The 13,075-nt window shown below is 35.6% G+C and overlaps 1 protein-coding gene across 5 annotated transcripts in view; it reads left to right on the top strand.

The window, feature by feature from the left end:
- GRIK2 (glutamate ionotropic receptor kainate type subunit 2) overlaps nt 1-13,075 on the top strand; it is a 461,962-nt gene that overhangs the window by 20,385 nt on the left and 428,502 nt on the right. For all 5 annotated transcript variants that reach the window (XM_021389815.1, XM_021389816.1, XM_021389811.1 and 2 more), the window contains 3 exons: nt 258-340; nt 6,156-6,299; nt 9,005-9,076. The gene's annotated coding sequence lies outside the window, so the exon portion shown is untranslated. The remainder of the gene's footprint in view (nt 1-257; nt 341-6,155; nt 6,300-9,004; nt 9,077-13,075) is intronic.

The following is a 13,075-nucleotide window of genomic DNA, read 5'->3' as shown; positions in this document are numbered from 1 at the left end:
ACACAGCTTACTGGTGCAGCAATGATTTTAGTGTGGACAGAAAAAAACCATGTTTATTTATTTATTTATTTATTTTGCTGGAAGTCCTTGCTGGTCGTTATTAAATTATGCAGTTGTAGTTAATTGCATCTATATCTGAAACTGAATCTTCTGTACCATGTGATATAATATATAAAGTTGATAAGAAATAAGTAAGTTCTGTAAATTTTACATAGCTTCAATAAAATATCATTTATTTTTTCTCTTGTTCCTTCAAGGGGTTGCTGGTGACTGTGACATGCCCTTCAATGCCCTAAAAATGCGAAGAGATCCTGTACCTGGAGAGGAATAACCTTGAATGGTATTTTAGACTTCTGTCTAAATTGCTATTGTGATGTAGCCTTTTGGCTGCAGTAAATGGTTTGTTTAACAACTACTATGCAGTTAATTGCCAAAACAGTGTCTCAGATGTACCAGCTGTCTGTTCTGTTTCTGATTATGCCATTGGATTGTTCTTGACCTTACATAACACATATTGAGTCAGATGTTTACCTGACCATTGAATTACATGAGCCTGGATCAGTCAGCCAAAATCACTCATATCTCTTAGTTGTTACTTGCAGTTTTTTATCTGCTAAACATATTTAATATCCAGTAGCAGTTTTTAATGTGATTCATCTAGACAAAAAATGATGCTTTATTATTGGAAGCCTGATTTTAATTCCTCAGAATGTCTTATATGTATATATACTACTTTCTCTCCTAGAAAAACCTTCCTATGTTTTAAGGTCTTAAATGATCCTTTTGCTAAAATTCTGGACTTTTGAAAAAAGATGGAAACTGTATGGTCAAAAAATTAAAATAAATATTTGATTCAGAAATTTTAGTTTGATTTTTCTCCAATACAAAACCTAATGCATAGAATTGTCTTCAGTTTTAGTGCACAAAAGGAAAATAAATAGAAGAAAATAAGAAAAGAAACATTTCTCTTTAAGATAAATATTTCAATCAACAAGAACTACTACTATTTCTCTTTGAATACCAAATGGTACAAATATAATGTTTTCTGCACTTGCAACTTAAGCTGATAACCTTAATTCTTTCTCTTTCTGCAAAATAGCTAGAGTCCAGTTTAATGCAAAAGTTTTGAGGTAGGTGATAATTCAACCCATTTTAATGACTGCCATAATGGTGGGTGCTGGCAATACTCAAATATTTTAGTGAACATGTATTTATTTTTCCTGTGCTCCTCCATGAGGCTGTAGATGTGCCGTGGTTGCATTACATCACCAGAACAAGAACAAAAATTTATGAAAGCTGTCAAACTCCTGGCAGCTGGAATATGACTGAGCACAGAATGTTATGCTTCTACCTCCAAACAAGGACTTAGTCAGTGGACTCTTGGCAATACTTTTTCTCATCTATGCATTTCCTTCACATACTTTTATGCCCACTCCTTTTTATCAATTCATTCTAAAATCCTCATTTCTTGAATTTCTCATGCCTTGCACCCCTGAATACCAAATCCTTCTTATATACATCTCTCTCTTTTCTCCAGGTGACCCAACTCAGAGCCTACAAACCTAAAATCACCTGCCTATTAACATGATTTCTTATCTTGCAACTTGCTATTGGCTTTAATGTTGTGTGTTACTGAACACTGTATTCAGCTACACTAAGCTCTTTTTTTTTACTCAGTAAAAAATACTGAATTTAGGCTGCAATTATTTTAATAAAAGCTTTCCCTGAAAATACTTTAAAAAAAAACAATGGTGACAGAAAGCCATCAATGATAGTTCAAGAATTTCTTTTATCTGTTCATGTGCTTTACCTTAGCACATACATTTGAGCTATTAAAGCCTTTTTTAACAGTTAATTTGCATTAAAATCTTAAGCATGCTGTGGTTATATAAAAATACAGGTTGATTTACACTTCAGTCTTCTGTTAGTCTTGGATGTCAGTATCCATTTATTTCCCTTTAGATGCATCTTTGTGATAAAAGTTGTTAGGTCATTAGTACCTCATAAATGACTAAAACAAAGTCTAATTCAATGCTTTCTACTACTATTTTATTTTATTATATCGTAAATCATTGTCATATTATGTTTATTTATTATTTTATTATAGCTGTAATTATTCAAAAGTGCTATCTCAGCAATAGCCACAGTTTATCCACAACTGGTCAAATGCAAACTCCTTGCTTAAAGGCTAGAATGTATATAGGGTAAATATGCCAATGGGACATGTACGGGACTTTACGGGTGTTACTTTTTTGGTTTAAACCAAAATGACAAAAAGATATGAGATATGGAAGAGTATATCTTGTTTTTATTTCTTGTAAGAGGCCAAGAAAATGGATGCATTCAAACTAGAAATAACTGAAAAAGAATAAACTTCCCTTTCTGGATGGGGGATGTGATGTACTCACTTGTTAGTAGAGCTTTTCATATAAAGCTAAATATGAGTCTCCAAAGTATTTGTTGGGTTGCTTCCCTTTTTTACATTCATTTGAGCACTGTTATCATCTTTTCCCTCAAGACTGTAAATCTGAGTTGATCATTTGAATGCTGGTACTTGTCAGGTGCCACAATATCAAAATGATATAAGACAAAGTCTTAAATCAGACAGTTTAGATAGATGCAATGTGGCATATATCTTGTATGGATATCTCACATCCCAGTATTCTAACAGTCTTATTCGTGCTGGGTTTGAGTCTCATAAGAGGTAGGAAGAATTAGTATTGATGTGATCCTGGAGCCAAAGCTCATCTCAGGTACAGTTTTAGTAGTTTGTCTTCTGTTATCTCTATGTGAAGCACTTGTGTAGAAATTCTCTTGGTGATGTTTTAATGCAAATATATGGAATTGTTCAGTCTGGAGAAGAGGAGAATCGGGAGAGACCTTATCGCTCTCTATAACTACTTGAAAGGAGATTGTAGAGAAATGGGGATCGACCTCTTCTCCCATGCAACAGTGATAGGACAAAAGGTCCTTGAGTTACACCAAAGGAAGTTCAGAGTGGATATTAGGAAAAATTTCTTCTTAGAAAGAGTGGTGAGGTTTTGGAACAGGCTGCCCAGGGAGGCAGTGCAGTCATTGTTGCTGGAGGTGTTCAGGAAATAAGTAGATGTGGCACTGAGGGACATAATTAGGGGCATGGTGGTGATGCACTGATAGTTGGACTAGATGATCTTAGTCATCTTTTCTGACCTTAATGATTCTATGATTCTAAAATATAATATGTCTGTATTTCCATGACAGTGAAAAAGTCAATTAAAAATACTCAGTTGATCTTAGGTGTACACACTGCAAAAGTGATGGAAGTTCAGGGCTATGGGGTAAGAAGAGAGAAAGATAAAACAAAGACACAGGACTGGTTTCACTGAATCAATTTTTCGCCTTGAAAAAGACAAAGCTTAAAACAGCTTCATCTCTAAAGGTGAGCTCAGTTCAAAGGACATAGATAAGGAATGAATTTGGCCCTAGGTTCTCTAGAGTGCCATTTTTTAATTCTGTCAAATGCTCATGGCACTGATGTGCCCCAATCTTTTGTTGATGTGGATTAGAACTCTGGCAGTGAGTGATAAAGAAATTGTGTGTGTTTTCCTGATTTTACTGTATGACAGGTAGTCTGTTATGGCTGTTCAGAAGTGAGAAAGTGTCAGCAATTGCAGCAACCTTTGTAGAGGCTGGCTCTTCCAGAGGAGTATAGTGTTGGAGCTGGAGCAGTAATCATTCTACATCATTTGATTCCAGAATTTTCTTGAGATTAGGACTCATATCAAAACTAACATTGTTCCAGTTCTATAGAGAAGAACAGAATATAGTGTTCTTACTTCCCTTAAAGAAGTTATTTCCCTTTTGTTTTATGAAATTTGTTAGATGTTCTGTTTGCATCAGCATTTAACTGAGTCTTTTCTGATACTGCAGTTTGGATCTTTGATGGATATTTCAAGTTTGTTTATAGAGGATTCTTGTTAGCTCAGGGATATTCCTTTACTTTTTTTTTTTATTGTGTGAACTGACATCATGTCTTTATATGAACAAAGAAGAAGGAGTACATTACTATAGGAAGAATATTACAGCTCAGAAAATGATGAGTTATATTCTAAATGCATCCATTTCTCCTTTGGAGTTTGCTGTTAACAATGATTTAACCTTAAGTTTATAAAAAATCTTTTGGAGTTTTTACAAGATTAAGCATGCTTTAGAGTTTCTAAAGAAATAAGGTCTTTATCTTCAGTTTAGCTGAACAAAGTGTCATTCAGCTAAACTTCTTTAGTTGATGTAAACTAGTGAGTATGTGGTTTTTTTTGTTGTTGTTATATTAAGTTAAATTTTTAAAATTGATTTCTTTATTCACAGTTTCCAGTAAGTGGAATTTTGACCAGTGAAATTCAAGGAAAACTTATTCAGAAAGTGAACTCACTTTGTCCACTTAAGTAATAAAGAAAATATAATCTCTCTCGGAGCCACTATTCATTGCATTACTTTGTCCAGCATGTCTTATTTTTCTACCTCCAGAAACTCAAGTGGATTTTGTATAATTGATTCTCAAGTTTTTTTGAGATCCATTTTGAAATTAAATTTAGCTTATTTTGTAAAGGAAGAGTAGAAGGTTAGAATATGTTTGAAGGCGCTTTTTTTCTACAGCACAAGCTGTGCCTATTTATATTTACTAGCTCTGTTTGTAGTCAAAACATTGTACAGCTCAGCGGTTATTATTTTGGAGTCAGACAGTTAGTAGCTGTTGTGGTTTAGCCCTTGTAGGCAGCTAAGTTGCATGCAGCTGCTCGTTCTCTCCAAACAGAATGGAGGACAAATCAGAAGGGTAGAAGTGTGAGAACTAATGGGTTGAGATAAAGACAGTTTACTAGGTTAAGCAAAATCTGTGCACAGAAGCAAAGCAAAACAAGGAATTCGTTCATTACTTCCCACCAGCAGGGAGATGTTCAGCCACTTCCTGGAAAGCAGGCCTTGACATAAGTAGTGGCTTCTTAGGAAGACAATCACCACCACTCTGAATGTTCCTTCCCTCCCTCCTCCTCCTTTTCCCCAGCTTTTATGCTTGAGCCCTATGGTACGGAATATCCCTTTGGCCAGTTTGGTTCAGCTGTCATGGCTGTGTCCCACCCAGCTCCTTGCTGGCAGGGCAGTGTGAGAAGCAGAAAATTCCTTTGCTCTGTGTAAGCACTGCTTTTCAACAACTAAAACGGTGTGTTATAACTACTTTTTTCATCAAAAATCCAAATCTCAGCATCATACAAGCCTCTAGGAAGAAAAGTAACTCTATTCCATCCAAAACCATGACAGCAGCTTTAAGTGGGAGGTAGTTGGAGGAAAAAAGTTGGAGATCATAGAATCATAGAATTACTCAGATTGGAACGGACCTTCAAGATCATCAAGTCCAACCGCAACCTAACCATACTGCTCTAACAACCCACCGCTAAATCATGTCCCCAAGCACCATATCCAAATGGTTTTTAAACACATTCAGGGATGGTGACTCAACCACCTCCCTGGGGAGCCTATTCCAGTGCTTAACAACCCTTTCTGTAAAGAAGTTTTTCCTGATATCCAACCTAAACCTCCTCTGGCGCAACTTGAGGCCATTTCCCCTTGTCCTGTCACCTGTCACTAGTGAGAAGAGACCAGCCCCGCTCTCACTGCAATCACTTCTCAGGTATTTGAAGAGAGCAATAAGGTCTCTCCTCAGCCTCCTCTTCCCCAGACTAAACAGCCCCAGTTGCTTTAGTTGCTCCTTGTAGATGATTTGGTGAGAAAGGAAGGGAAAGGGAATAGGAGAGAAGAAGAGTTTGACATATGGTATAGTTTCTTACAAATCCAGACAACTCTAACTTGGCAGAGACGTTTTTATTACATTCATGTCTTGCTTCAGAACTGCCACCTGTCGCTCCTAATCATTTTCATTTTGTTATCAGCTACAAGCTGAACAATAGATAACATGTGATGTCTATAAATCAGAGCTTTTCAGATTAGATTGGTAGATATACACATTTCCAGATTATTTTTATTTTTTTAAAGAAGCTCACTCCAGTACTGTGTTTTCTTATTCCTTTTGGTTAAATGAATATAACTCTACAGTGTTTTTTTCTACACAAGAACTCTGTAGTGAAAATGCTTGAAGTCATGTTTTTTGTTTTTTTTTTTTCAAGTCATGGCTTGAAAATCTAATTGAGCACCTGGTAGGAAGGCAGAGGAGCTCAGGATGCAATGCACCTAAGTGACTGGATGGGGTGGAGCCAGGATCCACTCCACCCCTTCCCAGACTCCATGTAAGGATTGACAGGGTGATGAAGGTAAGCAGCTTCTTCCCTTTATTTTTTTGTTCACAACTGTTGTATTTGTGTAGATTCTCATTTGCTATGGCCTGGGACCTTGCTGCTCTGCTCTCATTGCTGTACTTTCCATCACATTACAGACTCTATTTTAAAATAGCATAAATTAATGTACATTTTTGTAGCTGTTGATACTTCTGAAATAAAAAGATGGTGTATGTTATGCATTTTAGACTGTACTTGCTTGATGTGACAGTATTTCTCAGAAACAGTTGTCACAAATATGTAGGCTTGCTATTTGTGTAATCCCTTAGTGAAAAACTGATCATTCTTGAAATGATTTATGAGCACATGTGTTTCAAAGTGATTACTTTAGGTAGTAGAGATGTGTTTTCACTTAAGTCTGCACTAGAAATGCAAAAGACAGCAAGGAGTTGGTCAGGAATTTCTATCTCATTTCCTTCAAAGAATGGAAGTACTTAAAATATTAGAAGTAGTTTTGGAAAAGCAGATTTAGAAATCTGATGGAAAATTCATCATTCATAAAGTATTACTTCTGGCTAGAGAACTATTTTTCCCTTAAATCAAGCCAGGTTTTCTACATGCCATCTTAATTACGATCAGCCAATGATGTGAAAATGTACAGTCCTTAACAAATATAGAAGAGCTATCAGAAGCCAGCAAATGGAAATGTGTTTACAACAACAAAAATCACTTTTACTTGTTTGGTTTAGTTTATACTGGTGGTGGTCTCAGTTTCCTACAGTGGGGAAGACATACTGAGAACCATTGGAGTTAAATTAGAAGCTGAAGTACCTATAACTCATGAGAGGTTACTGGGGAATAAATAGTTCTTTGTGAGGAACTTTAATTCCACACTTGACCCTAATGACCTTGTCTGAAGATACAGGAGTATAATCTCTCTAAATTCTTTTTAACCTAAGTTCTTTGGTTAGGTGGTATAAACCTTTCTGTCTCACAGAAATTTATTGTTCTAGTGTATAGAAACGGGTGGCAATTCATGGGAAGTATCCACATACCTTCAACAGATAATATGAACCCCTACAACTATGTAAATGAGAATACCTAACTCAACTACATATCTATAACTTGTTTTCAATTTTAGTGAGAGACACTTATTTATTTGGTTTTGCTCCCTTCCTAGACCAGAGATGATAGATGCAGAAAGATAAATACAGCTTTCGCATAAGTTAATCAAGAGATCAGTCCTTGGGTCTCTCATTTAAATTGCATGAAAATGAACAAGAAAGCACTGAAGGAAGAGAAGGCAGAAACCTTCAGCTGAAAATGAACCAAATTTATAAGCAAGATAAATTGTAAAGTTGTATTCCCATATACAAAAAAGTGAGTTTGCCCATGTTTGATTAAGGTGGTTATATTTCTACGATCTTCTTTTTCACTATATGTAGGACAGGTTTATTATACTATCTATACTGTTTTTCCCTCTTGTGCTGATCATCTTTACTGTTGTTTAGTGCAAGGGAACAATAACAGAAGTGATTCACTCCTTTTTTATTTTCTAAGTTTACCTTTAGACAAAAGACTATCAGTGGCCATTTGACCAATGCAATAGGTGAAAAATGCGTATGTTCTGCATCAACCACTATTGACTTGATTTGTACAAGTTTTTTTTGAGGACATTTTTGGCATGGCACTTTCCTATGCAAAAGGATAAGAGGGCCACTAAATGTCTGGCAATACTATGTAATAGCATTTGGTCATTCTGTGACTAAATTAAGATTGGTTAAGAAGCATTGTGAACTACTACTGCTAGTATATGACCTTTGTCAAAATATGGGGTGAGGTTCACAAAATTACCAATTCATGTTACTGAATGCAGCCCAGGTGGGCTCCTTGTGGCAGGTGGTATGCTAATAACTACAAGAATTGGCAAGAAAGAGGGCACCTGCTAAGGCAGCAAGGGACTAAGGCTGACATTTTACACTGGGAGCTTGGAAGGTGAAGATTTAAAATTAAGATGCAGAAAGGAATGAAAGGATAGCAACCATGTTGCCCGTGCTTAGTATGAGGTAAAAATGCTGAGGTATTGTTAATGGTGGTGACTGCATGTTCTCACTGTAGAGAAAATACATGTTCTTTCACATGGTGTTTGTGATTTCTCTGAGCGTTGTGAGTACTATGCTTCCGCTTTTTAACAAAGTATTTGTAATTTGTTTGAAAAATTTATTTTTTAATTATTCTGCTTTGCTTGAATTTTTTCACCTTCAGAAATGTGACACTCAAAGTATCTAGGGAAAGATGAGTGGGAAGTCAATTGTTATTTTATAATTAAGTTTTATTATTATTTAGGATGCTCACTGCTTTAGTAAGGCAGCTTTGTAATTAATTACCACTGTTTATAAAATACCATTGTAACTGTCATGAGCTGAACAAGAATGGACTGAAAGTTGACTGGAACACCCATCATTCAACATGTATGAATGATAAGCAGAATGGAAAATTGTTGATACATTGTCTCCAGCATATTTACATATTAATTTGTTGTCCTTTTAAAAAGTCTTTGACTCTATAAATCAGTAAGTTAATGGATCAAAGAGTGTCTCTTTAGACTAGAAACAAAGACTCTTTTACTATTGTGAAACACTCTAACATGCTAAGCTTAGCTATTAAGTCATTAAAAGAACTGATATTCTTAAATGTAAACATAATTAAGTGCAAATTTCTTGGAACTAATATAATTGCAGATTATATAGAATTACCAAGATTTGAAAAGACCTCCAAGATCACCGAGTCCCACTGCACTCACTGGAAATATTGTGAGTGTAGCTCTTTATTTGGTTTACTTAAGTCTTTAGATGTTCACAATTTGATATAAACTTAAATCATCCTGTTTGTGAGTGACATTGGATATATTACACTTCACCTTACTTTTTCTGTGTACAATCTTGAACTTCTTAATCTTAATTTTCTATTTCAGATGACATTACTGAAGGGATCATTATACTTGGGAGTTTTAATGTAAAAATGTAATATTCCTCTGTACGTTGGCATTTTTGGACTGTATGGTAAATGACATAGAGATACTTAAAGATCACGTTTCAATCAAGCAGAATTTTTCTTTTATATACTTCTGTGAATTTGGTTATTGATTTCCAGAGCAAAGATATCCACGTATGTAGAAGTGCAATGTTCTTAGCTCCTGTGTTTCTTCCAGACTTCTCAGTGAGAACTGTTTCCTACCATAGCGTGTTCATCCTGTTCACTTTTTTTTTTTTTTTATTTCTCTCTAGTCCCTCTTACTCCCTTCTGTATAATCTAAGATAGGATCTAGCATATCAACCATCCACATATCTTCTGGGAAAACAATGCTGTATGCTGCAAACAATCCAGGAAGCTCCTAGAGTCTGCTGAGGATAAATTCCTGATCCAGGTGTAAGACAGACCAACAAGAGGTGAATTGTTACTGGAGCTGGTACTTAACAATGAAGGAGAAATCATTACAGAGATTAAGACTGAAGGCAGTCTGGGCTGCAGCATCCACATACTAGCTGATTTTGTGATCTTGAGGAATACAGGCTTGATAAAGGGTAAACACAGGACCTTGAAGTTCAGGAAAGCGAACTTCTGGCTGTTTAAGGAATTATTGGTTGAACTGAGGGAAAAGAAGGAAAAATACAGGCAGTGGAATCTGGAATAGGTAGCCCGGGAATAATACAGGTACGCTATCCAGACATGCAGAGATGGGGTCAGGAAAGCCAAGGCACAGATGTGGTACAGTGGAACTGGATAGGTCGCATTGGTGGTTGGATTTAGTGATCCTTTTTTCCAATTTAGATGATTCTCTGCCTCTGTGATCTCAGATGAATATATAAGTAAGATTTAATCATACTGACTTTGGCACTTATTTCTCATAAAGAATCTACCATTTGCATTACAGATTCTTCTCCCCAGTAAGAGGTGTCCCATGTAATTATACTGAAACCATCTTGACTGTCTCAACGTACTGGGGAATTTTGCAAGTATATAGCAAATTCCAGTGGGAATTTTGTCTTATTAAGTATTGCTGGGTGGATCTTTTCCTTTTTTATTTTTCTTTCATGTTAATCACTGGAAGATTATTTACTGCTTTTGCGCAAGTGTTGTATTCCAATGTTGTGGTTTTGTTCTAAATTTTGCATTCAATTCTCTGTTTTTCCCCTCTTCTTGAAACTATTTTTGTTTTGTGTGAGAGTAGTAGAATTGGCAAAAGATCTGATGCTCTAAAGCCATCAAATCTGCAGAAATTTCAAGGGTAATTCTGTGCTTCTCTATTTCAGAACAACTTTCACAATTGAATTATCCAAGAAAACACTTCAGAAGGATGTGATGTTTGAGTTGATACCAATATAAGTATCGTGCATGCTTCACAGCCATGAGAGTTCTCAGATGTCCAGAGGAAGAACTTTAGTGTCTAGCTTATGAGTGGGCATACTTGCTTTTGTTGAAGTAAATCATACAAACAAAAAAAACCCACATAACAAACAAAGGTAGTAAAACTACAATTTTACTTTTAGTCTCGTATCTTGCGTTGGATATCAGAAAGTACTGAAATTATTTGATTGCCAGTGACAGACACAAACTCTTATTATTTGTTTACAACAGTGCAATGCCATCCGTTAGCTTCATGGGAATAGAGAAGTTCTGTTTGGTAAGATTATAGCTTCCAAATTCTAGCAAACTTATTTTTTTCCAGTCCTGGACACCAACCATCTGTAAAAGCATTTCTGCACGACTAGCCACCTGTTAAGTCCTAAATCTTATCTAGTACTGTGCATGTGTATATTTTTTCAAGAATATTTAAATTTTTTGCTTTGGCTGGTATTGTAACAGCTGTGAATATGTGTGTTATTCTTACCATGAAAGCTTCTCCAGTATGTGTACTGCAGATGGATAGCTTTTAATATATCAGACACCATTTACAGGCAAACATCCCATCAGATAAGAGAGAAATAACAGAAGATTAGTGCTTTATCCATTATATGATTCAAAATACAAACTCTTGTCTTGTGATACTCAAGGTTAATAAATAGCTTTTCCTGCATTCATCTCATGTTAACTGTGTTAGAACTAATTTAGTAAGTTTCAGTTTTCTTGTCCATGTTACACATGTAAAACTGCAAAATAAAATTGACTTATATGAAACTAAAAATAAATGTCCTGTACAGTTAAAAAAAAAAAAATACACTGTTGTGTAATCTTTTGTGCTATTTGAAAATATACGGTATTGCCTGTATTGATCTTCCTGAAGGCTTTGCTATTGGTGGTACTGGAATGAAACTAGTTTATTTCCTCTTTGGAGAAATGCAGAATTACTTGTTGATTTACAAGTTATTAACTTTATGGCAACTTCAAATTGTAATTATCAAAAAACATAATAATCGTTATTTTGTGCTTCATAAAATTACCAAAAAGTTATCAGCTTAATTACATTAATACTTTATTACATTGTAACATAATGACGCTATATTGTAAATTAGATTATTTTATAAAACTACAACTAGTCAGCAAAGCACAGTAAATATAAGAAACCTAATTGCAGTCGAGTGAGCTTTTGATGATTAAAAAATACTGTAGAAACTGCAGATCAACAGTTTTATTTTGGCAACAATAATGAGCACTTCAGATTACTTGTTTCTTTCAAAGGACAAATTAATATGAGAATGTAGTACCAGTTAGGATATAGCATTAAGCAAGAATGATTAAAAATAAAAATAAAAAAAAACCTGGTAATCAGGTCTCAGAGAAACCTCACAAATTTTCCGTGAGGCACTGATGTATAAAAGTGCTGAATTATGTGCTTAATGCTATCCTTGTGCTCAAAGGCTTTGCTTTTCTGTATGGGTTGTAACAGTTGTACAACTCGCATCTTGAAATGGCTTTTGAATCATTCTAATGTTTACACAGGCTTATTTAAGGTACCAGTATAAAGATGGTATTTACTTATGTTTACTAGCTTCAGCAAAAGATTTCCTTCAGCAGCCTAAAGGCAGAATCTAACAGTGGAGAACAGGAATCCATATTGTCCATGCAGTGAACCAAAGATAGACTGTGTCCTGACTCAAAAACTGTATGCTCAGACTTCACTGCTGTGCTGTGAAGTCACAATTCTCTGTCACCAGGACCTTTGTATTAAACTCCTACCTCTGAATTCTTTCAGTAAATGTCAGATACTTTCCCAGTCTGAGGACCAGACCTGCATATGTGCATGGCATTCAGGCTGCTTGTCAGTCATGTGACATAGTATCGTAGTCATTGGGTGATGATTCCTTGATGAGCCCTGTCTTGGCAGGGGAACTACTTTTAGAAGACAGTAGGTTTTATTTTATAGAATTTGAATGATAGTGTTCTTACCCCATACCTGTACTGCTAGCTGTTCTGCTGCATTTGCCTGTCACGTAAACAAGTTTTTAAAATTTTCAGTTGCTCAGCTGTTTGCACAGAATGTTTACTGCAAATGTAGTATACGGATCTTTCATTTATGACTATTCAGAAACTTCAACTAATGGATCGCTCCTTTTAGTGACAGTTCTTACATGGAGTACATTGCTCTAGTGCTTGCTACTCTGCCTGAAAGAACCATCCCATCGGAACCCTCTGTGCATATACTTCTGATTCTGACGGCATCTTATTCTGTACTTATGAAAGAAATACAAGTTCTCCCATTAATTGCACACCTCTGGCACTTCTGATGGTTGAAATAATCTGAGACACAATAAATGCCCATAATCTCACAATCTCAATATTGCAAGATATTCTCAGGAATGTCTAACTAGATT

The sequence above is a fragment of the Numida meleagris genome, chromosome 3, assembly GCF_002078875.1.
Source record: "Numida meleagris isolate 19003 breed g44 Domestic line chromosome 3, NumMel1.0, whole genome shotgun sequence".
NCBI lineage: Eukaryota > Metazoa > Chordata > Aves > Galliformes > Numididae > Numida > Numida meleagris.
This window is presented reverse-complemented; position numbering and strand designations above follow the sequence as displayed.